Consider the following 17,056-nt stretch of genomic DNA (forward strand, 5'->3'; position numbering starts at 1 on the left):
CGTCCACAGAAAATATACTCCAAACAATCAGAAAAGACCTGAAACTGGGGGAAAAGAAAGGGAAGGAAAGAAAAAAGAAAAAGAAAAAGATAAAAACAAATAAAAACAGAACAAAACAAAAAAAACCAGAATGTGATCAAATATGATCAGGCTGGTGCATAGATCAGTGCCACACACTAGATTTTGGGTGTATTTTGGTCTGTTAGAAAAAAGTGCCTCCCAAAATTTTAAAGAAAGAAAAACTTGTATATGTACAAAAATAAGGGTTAATACAATGAAGCGATGGAATATGACTGTAAAGATGAAAATTATAAAAGATTTTATAAAAGGAATTGATAAGATAGGAAGTTGTTTGAAAAAAGAAGAGGATTTAAGAAAAAAGAAAAAAAAGGGAGAGAATATGATCAGGCAGGAGACTAGAACAAATCCAAACACTAGAGATTTAGGGCATATTTTGATCTGTTGGAAGAAACTGTATCTCAAAATTTTAAAGAGAGAACAACTTATAATACATGCCAAAAATAAGGGTAGCTACTATGTAGGGATAGAATATGACTCTAAAAATGAAAAATAAAAATGTTTCTTAAAAAAGGGATTGATAAGATGTTGGCTGAAAAAGGGAAAAAGAAAAATTCAAAAAAAAAAAAAAGACAGTTAAAAAAAATAACTTGAAAGAGTAGAGAATCATGGTAAAAAAGCCATGAATTCTATGTGCAGTATTCGCCTAGCGCTGGAGTTCTGCCGTTCTCATTGATCGGTAAACTTGGTCTTGGCTGGTGGGCCTTGCTGATTTTCTGGGGGAGGGGCCTGTTGCCATGGTTCCCAAATGTCTTTGCCGTAGTCGGAATTGCCCCACCCTTGCTGGGTCCGGGCTATGTCATCTGCTTGGTTTTGCTCTGGGAGCTTTTGTTCCCTGCAAGCTTTCCGTATAGTTTTGGAGGATGAGAGTGAAAATGGCAGCCTCCCAATCTCTGCCCCGGAGGAGCCATGAACTCGGGGCCCCGCTCCTCAGTGAGCCCCCAGAAAAAAGCAGTCTGTCAGTCCCATCTCCCCGATCTCTGGCCGCACTCCGTGCTCACCCGGCCTGTGACCGAGCGTTTCTATCTCTGGCTCACAAGCCCATGTGGAGTCTCCAAACCCAGCAGATCCCTCCGGTGCGCTCCTGCCCTGCTCCTTCCAGGGGAGGAAGGTGAGTCTCCCCGGATCTGCCACTTGTTGGGTCCCTGCTGGAAATGCAAGGGCCCGACTGTGCCGCCGATCACGGTTTATGGCAACCCGGAGCTGAGAGCCCATTCCTCTGCTCTGTCTCTGCAGCTGGCTTCCCTGCTCTGATACCTGGGAGCTCTACTGCACTTAGGTACCCCTGGTCTTTCTATGACCCCGAGGGTCCCCCCCCCCACCCCCCCCCCCCCCCGCTTAGCCACTGAAGCAACGTCCCTCAGCGGAGCCAACTTCTAAAAGTTCTGATTTTGTGCCCTGCTGCTCTATCACTTGCCAGAAGTGGTGGTCGGAGGCCCCCTCCCCCGCCGCCTATCCTCCCAAATATTGCCTTGGATTCACTTCTCCGCACATCCTACCTTCCAGAAAGTGGTTGCTTTTCTGTTCAGAGAGTTGTTGCTATTCTTTTTTTTGATCTACTATTGAGTTTGTAGGTGTTCAGAATGGTTTGATCCCTATCCAGTTGAAGTCCTGGGACCAGACCAAATCCAGGTCTCCTACTCTTCTGCCATCTTCTCTGAGCTCTCTTTTATGGTTAATCTGGAACCTGCAAACAACAAAGTGAATAATGATAATTACAATGCAGTCCCAATTTATTTAACAATTACTGTTTTTTAAGATTTAGTTATTCATTTGAGAGAGAGAGAGAGAGCACAAGCAGGGTGAGGGACAGAGGGAGAAGCAGATTCCCTGCTGAGCAAGGAGCCTGATGTGGGGCTCCATCCTGGGCCTCTAGGATCATTACCTGAGCCAAAGCAGATGCTTAATCAACTGAGCTGCCCAGATGTTCCTAACAATTATTGTTTGTAGACAACTTTCACAGCCATTAGGTCATTGGATACTTACAACAAACATGTTAGGATGTGCTGGGTAACCTGGTATCATTCTCTTCTGAAGAAGTTCAGAGAGAGTAGAAGTTACTTGACCAAGGTCGCAGAGCAAACTGGTGTTTGATAAAGAAAGGGTCAGACCAGGTCTTCTGACTTTCTGGCAGCCTAGCCTGGGTTCTTTCCACTGTGCCTCACTACTTCACTAGTTTCAGAGGTGCCTTGCTCAGAAGTATCATGAAAATGCATGCACGCTGTGTGTTCACAATAGAAAAGAACATTACTTATGATTAGTTGTAGGCAGCAAAATTAGTTACACTTTGTTTTGAACCTCAACAATTGTTGGTATTTAGGGGTTGGGTAGTTACAGGAGATGGGATGGCGCCAATGAAATGCTCACCCTGAGTACTCTGGGGGAAACAGAAGGAGGCGAGGAAACTCTGTGTGGGAAGAGGGGCCATGGTCAAGCAAGACAGCAGTGGCATTCCCAGAGAAAACACGCTTCTGACCTGCCTCATGTCCAAAAGTTTCATACAGCCCAGTGTGGGTTTCAGTCGAATAGCATTTTCTATACTTGACACTATTGTATTTGGAGGAAAAATAGCCAGAAAATGTTTTAGTTTCTGTTCAAGACACAGGTTTTCCTTGTTAGCTGAGAAGATTTTGGCAGATGCAGTGGCAGAAATGTAGAACAGAGAAGGATAAAAGGAGGGGAGTCAAACCTCTCTGGGCCTTGATTTTGTCATCTGGCATTCAAGGCCCTCTGCTGTCTGGCTCTGACCTTCTATAACACTACTCCCCTCCCACTCTACTCCAGAACACCCAACTTTTCTCTCCTGCCCATGAGGCAACCCGACTCTGCTTTTGCTTCTTTAAGCCCCTCTCTCTATGATTTGTTCTCATATTCTAACTTCCATTTTTAAGGCCAGATGCCATGATGCTTTCCCTGATTTCCCCAACTGGAAGTAGGGACCCCTTCCTAATCTACTGGTCATTTGTTTGACTTGTGGATGATGCTCAACAATTTCCATCTTGTATTATAGTTGTTATATATCTTGTACTATTATCTGACTGGGATCCTTGAAGACAAACACATCCCCATGTCCTGTTCCCTCCCCAGACCTGTCACTCGGTGAAGTCAGAGCTTACTAAGCATCTAATGAACAAAGGGATGAATGAGATCTAAGCGCCCTTCAAATGTGAACTCTCTGATTTAAAAGTAATATCACACCTGTTCTGAAGGAAGGTTAACAAGAATCCATTTAGAAGTAAGATGCTTTTTACAAAGTTATAATTGAGGCTTGTCCAATCAGAAACTAAACTATTTTGGCTGAATTATTTTTGTTTCTTAAAAAAAAAAAAAAATTCAAAGGTAGGTGCCATGTAGTAGAAAAAACATTGCTTGGGGATTTTTCCTGGAGAGACTTAATTTTGAGATCCTCTTCTGTTTCTTACTAGCTGTGTGACTTTAGATAGGTCATGCTGCTTCTCTGAGGCTAATTTCTTCAACCTGAAGACAATGAGATCTGTTTCACAGGGTTCTCAGGAGGAGTTAGTATGGTAATGGATGTGGAAGTGCTTTACAAACTGAAAAGAACTCCACATGTAAGAGGGGTTAATGTCATTATTATTATTTTAGAAGTCAATGGAACATAGATGTGGTCTCTAGAGCTCCTTTGAGCCTCTAAGTGTACAGACTGTATTTAGAAGTTTATATAATACAAATATGGGGTTGAACAACAGCCAGTCAATGCTAATAGACCTGGGTCCTTATTTACAGAGTGCCTTTGCTCTGAGCTCAAGAACTGTTAAAAGCTGGATTCATCATTCTTCAATCAATTTCCATTCAGTCATTTGTTCAACAAATGTTTACTGTATGCCTCCTAGGGGTGGGGCGCTATTTTAGACAGTGGGTAGGCCATTGATAAGGCTAATGTACTGCTACATTGTGGGGAATGCAGATTCATAGAAGAAAAGGGATTTTCCCACAGTTGCGTACATAGACAGGGTGGGGGTCAGGGGTGCAGCTCAGAGCTTAGGGTGGTTAGTGGCCTTCATTGTCAGAAGCATAATTATATTTCATGAACTGAAGCTGGACACCTCTGGTTTGAGTCACAGATCTCCATCTATAGCAAACCATGCCTTTGCCTTATTTATTTATTTATTTGCCTTATTCCCATAACAAGAAATGTCAGTGGCTGAAAGGCACATTGTGTGACCCAAGTTACATGGGTTAGGTTTCTGAACCTTTGGTCGGCTCAGTTTCAGGCACTTTGGAAAGGAAAGGTAAATGTAGCTATTGAGAGTGATTTGACTCTGTCCCAGAGCTGACTCCTGCAGAGCCCCACACCTGGCTGCAGACACATTTCACAGAGTTGCAGTTTCCCTTTTATCCTCCAGAGAGAACAGGCTTTTTTCTTCTTCCAAGTGCAGGATTTTTAAGATGCCAGGATAAAAGCTCCCCTTTCATGTGCAGGTGATTCAGAGAGCAGGGAGTTAGCAAGGATATGGTAGGCCAGTCCAAGGTGCTATAAGGGAGAATGAGGCCTAGTTCCCATTTTCAGCCATGTAACCCTCAAAGACATTTCCTACCCAAGGGCTTAGTAAGCGTCCACAGTTTTGGAATATTCCAGTGGTTTTAGCCAGAACAGGAAAATAACGTAGATCATTTGTACCATTTTCAATGATATGATTGTCGGTAGTCAATCTGACACATTTGCTGAGGGATTATGGACCTAAAGAAAGATACAGAGATGACAGGAACTTCTCCCCCCAAAAGCTAGCAATGGGGTAATTAAGAGCATACAAAAATAATTAGAAGGGGCCACTCATTGAACAAATAGTTCTTGACAAAAATTTGTTTACACAAATCATATTCTTCAAAGAGCAAAAAGGATTTAGTGGATCCTGGAAAGGATTTTGGTTTTGTTTTATTTCTAGAATATGGTCTTTGGGATAGCTTTCTGGGTAACTGAGAAAATTGGGAGAGAAAAGATTGTTCAATGGATATAAAGTTTCAGTCACGCAAGAAGAATATGTTCTAGAGATGTGTGGTACAACACAGTGCCTATTGTTCACAATATTGTATTGTGTACTCAAACATTTGTTAAGGGGGTAGGTCTCATGTTAGATGTCCTTAACATAAACAAACAAACAAAGGAAACAACAACAACAACAACAACAAATGGAGGCAAAGAAACTTTGGGCAGTAATGGATATGTTTATTACCTTGATTGTGGTGATGGTTTCACAGGTGTATCCGTATTTCCAAACTCATCAAATTGTATATATTAAATATGTGAAGTTTTTGTATATCAATCATACCTCAATAAAGCTGTTAAAAGAAAGATCGGATGGGACAGGTACGTTCCAGAGACGAACAAGACAGGGAGGCAGAAGCTGTTCCCTGGAACCTAGAGTGGTCCTGTTAGGGTAGATCCAAGGGGACAACAGACAAGTGCTATAAGAAAAGGTGCTTGACAGCAACTTTAACTTCTGTTTCATTGGATAGGCAATGCTATAAAACTTTGAAAGTGCTATTTGAAACCATTTAATGATTGCTCATGTACAACCTAAATCTTTGGCCTATAATTACTAGTTCACAATTCGCCCAGTGTCTTACATGTCGCAGATTGCTCTGAGCAACTGGAAATCAGGCTTCTTCTCAAATAATAAGTGACATTGTAATTCCTGATGAATGAAAGCTCAGAAAAATCTACCACAATGGTTTTTCCAGTTACTACTTCAGCTGGGATTTGGTGTGATTTTACCCTGAATAATTTTCTTGCTTTTGGCAAAATGGTCCTAGAAATTCAATAACCATAATGGGTCATTAGTTTGAGTTTGATAAATAATATTTTGGCTTGGTGAGCCAACAAAAAAAGGAAACTCCCATATCTTCCTTTTGATTATATTTCTTTGATCACCAAATCACCTTATATATAAGAAAATATATAGGTATATTTTTGGAATTAGTTTTCTCTTGTTCTTCACTTGTTTGTTACAATATTCTCAGTGATTTAGGAATTGGTGTATTTATCTAGTTGTCTAGTTTTCATCAAAGTAATGCATTGACTTTTTAAAAAAATTTAATTCTAGTATAGTTCACATACAGTGTTATATTAGTTTCCGGTGTACAATATAGTGATTCAACAATTACATGCATTACTCAGTGCTTATCATGATTAGTGTACTCTTAAACCCCTTCACCTATTTCACCCATCCCCTCACATCTCACCTCTGGTAACCATCAGTTTGTTCTCCATAGTTAAGAGTTGTTTGTTTGTTTGTTTGTCTCATTTTCTCTTTGTTCATTTGTTTTGTTTCTTAAATTTCATATATGAGTGAAATTATATGGTATTTGTCTTTCTCCAACTGACTTATTTCACTTAGCATTATACCCTCCAGATCCATCCATGATGTTGCAAATGGCAAGATTTAATTCTTTTTTATGGCTGAGTGATATTCCAGTGTGTGTGTGTGTGTGTGCACGTGAATGTGTGTATACTCTGCCTCTTCTTCATCCATTCATCTATTGATGGACACTTGTGTTGCTTCCATTATTTGGCTATTGTAAATAATCCTGCAATAAACATAGGAACATATATCTTTTTGAATTAGTGGTTTTGTATTCTTTGGATAAATACCCAGTAGTGGAATTACTGGATCATATGATAGTTCTATTTTTAATTTTTTTTAGGAATCTCCATATTCTTTTCCACAGTGGCTACACCAGTTTGCATTCCCACCAACAGTGAACAAGAGTTCCTTTCTCTCCACATCATTTCCAACACGTGTTGTTTCTTGTGTTTTTAATTTTTGCCATTCTGACAAGTGGGAGATGATATTTCATTGTGGTTTTGATTTGCAGTTCCCTGATGATGAGTGATGTGAAGCATCTATTCATGCATCTGTTGGCCATCTGTATGTCTTCTTGGAGGAAATTTTTATTAATGTCTTCTTCCTATTTTTAAATTGGATTATTTGGGGGGTTTTGGTGTTGAATTGTATATGTTTTTTATATATTTTGGATACCAACATTTTATCGGAAATGTCATTTCAATGTCATTTTCTCCCATTCAGTAGGTTGTCTTTTAGTTTTGCTCATTATTTCCTTTGCTGTGCAGAAGTGTATTTTGATTTAGTCCCTGTAGTTTATTTTTGCTTTTGTTTTCCTTGCCTTAAGAGATATACCTAGAAAAATGTTGCTTTGGCCGATGTCAGAGAAATTACTGCTTGTGCTCTCAAATAGGATTTTTATGTTTTCAGGTCTCACACTTAGGTCTTTAATCCATGTTGAGTTTATTTTTTGTGTAAGGTGAAAGAGAGTGGTTCAGTTTCATTCTTTTGCGTGTAGCTGTCCAGTTTTCCCAACACCATTTGTTGAAGAGACTGTCTTTTTCCTATTGGATATTCTTGCCTCCTTTGTTGAAGATTAATTCACCATATAAGCATGGGTTTATTTCTGGGCCCTCTATTCTGTTCTATTGATCTATGTCTATTTTTGCACCAGTACCATATTGTTTACATCTTGAAATGTGGAATTGTAATACCTCCAGTTTTGTTCCTCTCTTTCAAGATTGCTTTGGGTATTCGGTGTCTTTTGTGGTTCCATACAAATTTTAGGATTATTTTTTCTTGTTCTGTGAAAAATGCTGTCGGTATTTTGATAGGGATTGCATTAAATGTGTAGATGGCTTTGGACAGTATGGCCATTTTAACAATATTTGTTCTCCCAATCCATGAGCATGGGATATCTTTCCATTTGTGTCATCTTCAATTTCTTTCATCAGTGTTTTATAGTTTTCAGAGAACAAGTCTTTCACCTCGCTGGTTAAGTTTATTTCTAAGTATTTTAATCTTTTTGGTGTAAATGGGACTGTTTTCTTTATTTCTTTTCTGCTACTTCATAAGGCATTAACTTTTAAGTATTTGTTTCAAATTCTTTATTGTTCATCAAATGAGTATGTATATGAGTGTGTATATAGCACCATTTTTTCTAAAATACCCAGAGTCCCAAACTAGTGACTAGAGCAGTATAGAATAGTGGATCGGGCCTGGCCGAGAAATGCAGGCGGGATGGATTCTATAGTCCTCTGTTTTGTGATATAGGTCAAGTCACATACCTGTGGGCTTCAATTTTCCTTCAGAAAAATCCCCTTACTCTCCTGCCTTCCACTAGTATTTATTGGTGTGTGTTAAGCACATTGTGGTGCACTATGCTAGATATTGTACATATAATTCCATTGTGCTTTTCCCAAACCTTAAAGTCTAAAGAGGGAGACCTAAGGTCACCCAGCAGTTTGAGTCATGGAAAGGGAAGATCCAGAGTTCTATGAGAGCCCAGGGTGTGGAAGTATCAAATCGCACTGGAGGATACAAGGATGCTTCCTGGAGGGGCTGATACTGGTGCTGAATTGTGAGTGAATTCAAGAGAAAGGGGGTTTGAAGTCTTTACAGGCAGGGAGAACAGCACAGATGAATGCACAGAGGATGACACATATCAGGTACTTGGAGAGAGGGATAAGCATGGGGAGAAGTGGCACATGGGACTGGAAATGATGAAGGCCCTTTAGGCCAAGCTGTGAATACCACTACTGCTAATAGTACCTACCTTTTATGGATTGAGTTAAAAATACAAGTTAAACATATTCATATGTTTTGAAGATTGGCAAAATTAGTATTGCAGAGAGCCTAGATTTCAACCAAATAGTCATTTCAAATACATATACCATTTCCCAAATGTAAACAAATATTTAAAAAGATCTCCTGGCTTCGTTGAGACCTATTAACAATGTCAAGAGATGAGGAAGTATGGAAATGATGATGTTCTTCCATGATATAAAATTTTACAACTGTTCATTTAAGTGTTCACCAAAACGCCTTAATGAACAGTCCAAATATTAGCATATTCTGCAGAGTAATAAGAGTTGAACTACTTAGTGGTATTTATTCTAGTGTAGTTTTCATGAGCATAGACATTCAGGATATTTTTCATTTCTTGACACAATTTTATAAGTATTCAAATTAAGACAATTTTTCATGTTTACTGTAGTAATAACCTATTAAAACATGAACAGAAAAAGGGGTGGAAAAGCTTAAGTTAGAAATTGCAATGGGAGAGAAGTGTTGAAATTCAGTTTACTAGTGATTAGCAATTCCAACGACATGTGAAGTTCAAGCACTTTTGTTAGCTTTATTTGCTTGATAACCTTGTGGACCTTAGGAATAATCATTCACAAACTGGAACAGTTATGAGGATTAGAAATAATGTATACACCATGCATAGTATATAGAGTAAGTGGTTAAAAAATTAAAGTACTATCACTTAAAATAAAAGTACTATCACTTTTCAGGCTCTGTGCCAAGTGCTGTCCTGACCCCACCTCAAGTGCAGGACAGATGGGGAAGGTGAACCAGTGGGACTTCTGTGGGAGCAGAAGTCCTGGGAGAAGTAGAGCTGTAAGGGTTGCTATCCTGAAGGTTGTTCTAGAACTCATGGAGTTAAGGAAGAGAGACAAAAGGCCAGCTGGGAGGTCAGAAGTTGGATCTTGCATCATGCTGATCAGGGAGGTGAGGATGTAAATGCAAGTCAGATGCAAAGCTGGTGGCAAAGTGGAGAGAAAGAATCCAGGATCAAACTGCTGAGTGGGTGAGGTCAAAAGATGAAGATCTAAATTTGCATGTGGCTCAGATTTCTATTGTGCAGTCTCAACAACTGGAAAGTCAAGGTTGGACCCTCAAAGGAGCTGCAATGGAAAGGGTAGGTTGGATGGCAAATATATGTACAAGATTTGGTCTTTGCAGTAAATGAACTGAGATGGACAGGATAAGTAAACATGAGAAACAGTCAATGCCAAGTCCAAGGGAGAGCATGCCTAGAGCTTTCACAGAGGTAAATATATTACACTGGAAGGCCTTTCTATCTAGGCAATTCTCCTGCTCTGACACTGTAGTAACCACCCAAAATGGCCAAGGCCATTGGGGCTAAAATTAAAATTGGTCCCTCAGATACAATAATGGCCCTGTTGTAATGGGAATCCAAGGGTGGCTAAGGCACCCCCCTCAATTCAGCACTGCTTTTCTTTTCATCTTCTTTCCACTCTAGCAGCACAGACTTCACCTCAAATCAACCCTCCGCTCCTCCACTTAGAACTTAGTGCTGAAACTTCTGCCAGAAATGGCTTTTTCTTCTTTTGGGCTGTTGCATCCTTCAGCATTCCCTACCCTTTCTCTGCCTGGTAAAGAAATGAACTCCCTCTTTGGGACTCCTGTAGCACTAGCCCAAACACTGGTCATGGTGGCCTTATCTACCAGGTAAGACTGGTAGTCTCACCTACCAACTACAAGTCCCGAAGGCATGTACAAAGGCTAAACATTTAAATTCTGAAAGTGACTGGTTGGACTTTTAACTCTATAGCTCACTTGATGTGTATTTTGGGCAAATAATATACCTTCTTGGAGTCTAAGTTACATATCTGTTATTATGGGGATTTAATAAGATAGTGGATAGTGGGTAATAAGATATAACCCAGCATGATGTTAGACAAAAATTAAAACGTTTGTTTAATTCAATGTATGGAATTCATAATATGAATATAAACTAGCCAAGTACTTTATACTGAGTTTTAGGGGCAGCCTTCGGCTCAAGAAAGAAGTTTGATTTCCTACATTATCACACTGTATCCTTTTGGTAAATTCTCTGATGTCAAACAAGAACAAGTCACTTTCTTCTCTTAGTAATTTTATTGGAGAGATAAAATGGTGACCTTTAAATCTTATTGGTTGTATAATTCACAAAGAAAGATGTTTAATTTTATAAGCTTATTTTTTTCAGTTTTGATTTATCTTCAGAATTCTGATTTTCAGTTTATCATTAAGATGGATGAACAATTCCATTTTTTGGTTCTTTTTCCATTTCTTTTCAGCTTGATTGCATTCAGATGGTTATGGTTCTCCATTCAGGGCCTGCATGATCTTCACCCTTGAAAATAATTAAAAAACAAAACTCAAGTGTAAGAAGCCTCAGTTCTGTTGGCGATTCTCTCATCTCCATCTGTGCTGCCCAAAAATGTCTGCTTTCTGTACTCATAAGACATTAGTCTTTTGGCACTATTATCTGGAGCAAATAATGCTGAATGTAATAATAGCAAATGATTTGGCATGTACATCAATGTGGAAATAGGTTTACAGATGCACAGTAATGTACATGCAAGAATACATCGTCTTTTAAGATGTGCATCTTGAACGTATTTACTTTCAGTCAAGAAAAACACCACATCCATTATTAGAAAGGTAGAATGGCTCTGTATTCTGGAAGGATTATTGATAGATGATTGCTATATTTAGCCATGGAAGCTAATATCTCACTTAAGGAGGAAAAAAGCCCTCTATTCAGGGAGAACACCAAGAATTGAGGTATTTTAAGTTCCTTGCCTAAAAGGAAAAAGATAACCGGGTCAAAATTAAAGAAATTAGGTAAGAGGATCAAACAGTAACATTCAGTTATATTCGGGACTTGAAATTGGGAAATCTAAATCTGTGGAATATTTGTCATTCATTAATTATTTTGCCTAAATCATTCCTTCTTCCCTTGACTGAGTCAGGATACTGGTTCAGTTCATGAAGGTCTGTGGAGCCAAGCTGGGAGATTGTTAGTAGGTACTCTGTGTGTGTGTGTGTGTGTGTGTGTGTGTGTGTGTGTTAGTGGGGGGAAAGTGGGCAGCTGGGGAGTTGGGAAATCCCAAGACAAGAGGGAGAAGAAATAAAGAGTCAAGAAAGCTTACATTTAAGAAGACAGAAGTAGAGACCTTTGTTTGTACAACCTGAAGATCTAGAGAGAAAAGAGCAAGAATAAAGTAGGTTTGATGGGCAACACTGAGAAATCCAATAGTAGTCCAGTGTAGAACAAGCACTGCTATTCAAAGTTCACTTTTATTTACTCCTGGGGTAAAATGAATGAGTGATGCACCTGAATTGAAAGTTCCAGGACATCCTGGCTCCTTCCACAGTTTGGCTATTGTAGACATTACTGCTATGAACATTGGGGTGCAGATGGATCATAGAAGAAGGGAGAGAAAACTGAATGGGAAGAAATCAGAGAGAGAGCCAAACCACGAGAGACTCTTGACTCTGGGAAACAAATTTAGGGTTGTGGAAAGGGAAGAGGGTGGGGGGATGGGGTAACTGGGTGATGGGCATTAAGGAGGGCATGTGATGTGATGAGCACTGGGTGTTATATGCAACTAATGAATCACTGAACACTACACCAAAAACTAATGATGTTGGCTAATTGAATTAAAAAAAAAAAGAAAGAAACTTCCAGCAAAAATCTGGCCCTTCATTCATTTAGTCACTCACTCACAGAGTCATTAATGAAATCAGAATATAGTCATTCTATGTCTACTATGTCTACTATGGGCACTATGCTATATGATAGGAATACTCTTTAGCTAGACATATAAATAAATGATAGGCATGAATGAACAATACTGAAAACACTATGAAGATTCAGAGATAGTTCCTCAGGATAAGTTTTAACTGGAATCTGAAGAATAAGTTAGTTTCCTAGGCTGAGAAAGAGTGAACCCAAAGGCTCCATCCAATCCCATAGCTCTATGAAATTGAATTTGTCCTTCTTTATTTATTACAGCTCTGCATCATCTGCTAACTTGGGTTGCTGATATGATGTAGGGGGTGAAAAAGAAAAGAACAAGTAAAAAGATAGAGGGGAGAAAGGGGTATTGAGTAGGTAGAAGAAGACTATTTTGATCGGATTTGTAACTCCTCATTCAGTGGTTGAATGGCATTCATGAGGCCTAGTGGATTACTCTTTCTTCACTTCCACATATTCTCTGTTTTGTATGCAAGTACTTTGTATTTCATCAATATAGGGAATATCAGTGACAATGAGATAATAGTTCGAAGGACTGACTTTGGATTCAAGCTGTTCGAAGTTTAGTTCTAAGAGTCTTTACCTCTCTGAGGATCCGTTTCTCATTTATAAACTGAAGGAGTTGGGCTAGAGGAATCCCAGTGGTCCTTTGAGCTCTAACATCGATGCTGAAAGGAATGTGACATCCTGTGAGATAGCCAAGGGTTAGCATGCTTTCTAATGGGGAGTGATGCCGTGGTCCACATACAGAGACTCCCAGTGTAGGTTTTGGAAGGGTCCTTATAGATTATGTTGTTCCAGTCTTTTGTTTCACAGAGGAAGAAACTAGGATTAAGGATTAAGTCTCAGCCCTTCCCAGTATCCTTCTTATAATGGCTATTAATTATTAATCATGTATACCTTGAAGTTCTTCAGAGAGAAGGGAAAAATGTTTATTCAATGAATCTGGAAGGGTTTGGGTAGGCTGATTGAAAGGTTTTCCAGTCATAATATATAGGCATACTTTTAAAATCAAATGAAAAGCAATTTTAAATTAAGACAGGCTTTAAATAACTAAGAGAGGGCCTGGGAACATCAGCAGCATCAGGGTCTTACAACCTCATGGCCTGGAAATCAGTATACAAGGCACCCTCTGTGCAGAGTAGCAGGTTGGGTCCACCTCTAACTATGACTCTTGTCTTTGCTTCCTTCACATCTAATTCCGTAGAGTCATCTCAGTGGGATAAAATGGTTAAAGAGGTAAAAAAAAAAAAAAGTGTAAAATTCTGGAAAACATTTTTAAAGATGGCAAATATAAAAATCCATTTGTCTTTTTCCTTTCTTTTTAATTTTTTCAGTAAATTGTAGAGTGTCAGTATTATCAGCCATTGGTCATGAACCTCTAAGTTCCTGTTAATAATGCCCTTGGGTTAATACACCTGTGGGATCCATTGTGCTATTGTATTCTTTTGCTGTTATTTAATTTCAGTTGGCTGAAATTACTCATTAATCTTTTCCTCCCTTTTTAATAGCAAGTTTTTTTGGCACTAATATAGTGGCTAATTGCTTTATTTCTGCATTTTACTTTGCTTGGATAGCCACAGCTGCTAAGTGAACTGGGATTTGAATAAAAACATAAACCAGAAAGATTTTCACCAAGTAAGAACACTAGTAATGAAAGAAATATTTGTTATTAGTCATCACACAAATGACACACTGTGCTACATCTATCTGGCATCATGTAGAACACAGTATGGAGGTTGTTTATTGCTGGCAACACATTTAGTATTTCTATTAGCATTTCTAGCTCTTCACCAAGATCTGGTTGTGTTTACCAAGTGAAATGAATAGAATTCTGAAATAATAGTTTGTAGATTAACACACACAGGACAAGTTCTCCAACGAAAGAATGCATACGCATGTGCATACCATTATGGACAAAGCTGTGATGAAATGGGACACCAACAGATTTAACTTCTGATTTTGTTTGTAGCTTGGTACTTGACTTGGGAACAGTTGTTTTCTCCCACTGTGGGCCTCAACTTACTTTTCACTTTTGTATAACAAATGTTTGGACTACAAGATTTATGAAATATCTTCTAGTTGCAAAACTATAATGTAAATACTATGATACAAACAGACTAATGGTATACCCCAATACCTAGAGTAGTATCTGGTAGGTTCTCAAAAAATATTTGTTTAATGAATTAATGACAGACTTTGGTTATATTGGTTGACTTTTTAAGGATTACTTATCCATGTGCTATTTTTCCCAGAAAAAAATATTGAGCTTTCATATATTTGGAATTTTGGGGGGAGGGATATAGGGTGAAGAAATGGCTTTGTTGCAAATGATTACATGCTTTTGAGGCAGCATTTTTATTGTGCATCTTTTTTTTTTAAGATTTATTTATTTATTTGAGAGACATAGAGAGAGCACGGTGGGGAGGGGCAGAGGGAGAGAGAATATTAGCAGATTCCGTGCTGAATAAGGAGCCTGATGAGCGGCTCAATCTCATGACCCTGAGATCATGACCCTGAGATCACAACCTGAGCTAAAACCAAGAGTCAGAGGCTTAACTGACTGCACCACCCAGGTACCCGTTATGGTGCATCTTTAGACTAAAGCTTGGTATACATTTTGTCTACTCTTATCACCAGAACTCAAGGATTGGGTTAGTCTTCATAATGATTTCAACAAGATTTAAGAAGTTACTTTTGCATGTCATTTGACATGTGATTTCTTATCCCCAGAAGGAAAAAAAAAAGGCAATCAGTTGAAAAGTGTTGTTTCCCAATATTCTGTTTGGGCTGATCATTTCAACCTGTGTGTACTTGGGACATAAATATTAATGAGATTGGCACACCCCATTTTAAGTGGGCATTATGCCAGTGTAACAGATGGGCCTTGAAATTGTCAGTTGATAGCTTGTGTTTAAATCTCTAATATTGTCAAATGGACAAAGTCCTTAACAAGAAATGTCAAAAATGTTTGTCAGTTGGCTTCCAGATGCCTTACCCATGCATCATTACTCTGTCTCACCACTCTGCAGGTCTCTTTAGACTCTTAATAGTCTCCAGAGAAATCACTGTTAAAGCAAGTGGATGGGTGATTCTTTGGCAAAATACACCCAGATGACCTGTATTTTCTTCTGCCATTTCTCATCTTTCATAGACTATTCCTTACCTCTATTATGTACCTGCAACAAGAATTACCTCTATTGAAACTTTATCACTTACCATTTTCTTCTTAAGAAGACTGTTATTTCACCTTCACCCAAGAAAGAGAATGAAAAACTCACACATAGTAGGTAATCAAGATAGGTTTGCCCTCTGAGGGATACTACCTAATCTCCATAGCATAGTTATTCTCACATGGCTTTGCCATGCTGACTCATCATTTTTTTGTCCTTTGAAATTTCTGTCATCTACTTTATTCCTCCCTCTCTTATAACTAATTTCTTTCACCTTCTTAGGCTCTTTGTGAAGGCATGGCCCTGCTATTAGTCTGCCTAAGAGATACCTGAACATAGACCTGATTATTTATGGTCTTTGCCCAAGAGTAAACACTGAGCACATTTGTTAACTGCCTTGTGATAATCTTGCTGCCTCACCGGTCACTTATGATCCTGTTTATACCATCAGGATTGCTGATCGATGCTTTTCATTTGCCAAGTAATCTGGCTTTGTGGCCATGGAAAAAGCATTATTTCATCCAACTCATTCATTTACTCATCAGGTATTAAATCAAATCTTCTAAGTTCCACACGCTATTCTAGATGCTGGAGATACAACAGTGACATAGTCTTTGACCTTGTGGAGCTTATATTCTTGTGGCAGTTTGGAACTGATACCCTCAGTAGAACTTGTGACCATTTTACAGTGAATACTCATTTATAATGGTGACTTGACTTCAGTATTGTCAACCAAAAAGAGTTCTAAATGGTCAGCCCTTAGTTTTTATAATAGATCATGAGTTATAAAAGATGAATAGTAAGAAAATAATGGAGCACAAAAAGGTCACAAATTCCTCTCAATTTATATTCAGCACTCTGGAAGAACATAGTGAATATATGGGGGAAAAATCTACGGTAACTGGTAATTGATCTGACATACGACCAAGGCTCTTTAAATTGTTCATTGTCATGTAATACATTGTTTTTAATTAACCCAATCATTTATATTGTTTCTGTACATTCTAGTAAGAACCAAAGCTAGAGAATCTGAATATGCATACATAACCAATCAATTACATGGGTTAACCAGAATTAGGCTGGAATGTCAATATTGGTGGTGCTACTCTCATTCAATTGTGTAACATAAATAATATGGCCATATTATTGTCCAAACTAGGACAGTTTTTGATGGTGAAATGGGGAACCCCAATATTAGGGATCTAGTCCCACCCAATTCTTGGCATTTTTAAATAACAAATTACCAGGCTATTAGTGTATTTCCTCTCTTCCAAGTTCATCGTCAAACAAGTTCATTATAACTAGGTCAAATGATTTCTTATTAACACTTTCAGGAAGCACTTCTGTCCTTAAATCCTTTTTTACTTCATGTGTGTGTTAGGAGAGGGGTTAGACTGCCTTTCTTTCTTTCTTTCTTTCTTTCTTTCTTTCTTTCTTTCTTTCTT

This window comes from Neomonachus schauinslandi, chromosome 1, assembly GCF_002201575.2.
Source record: "Neomonachus schauinslandi chromosome 1, ASM220157v2, whole genome shotgun sequence".
Classification (NCBI taxonomy): domain Eukaryota; kingdom Metazoa; phylum Chordata; class Mammalia; order Carnivora; family Phocidae; genus Neomonachus; species Neomonachus schauinslandi.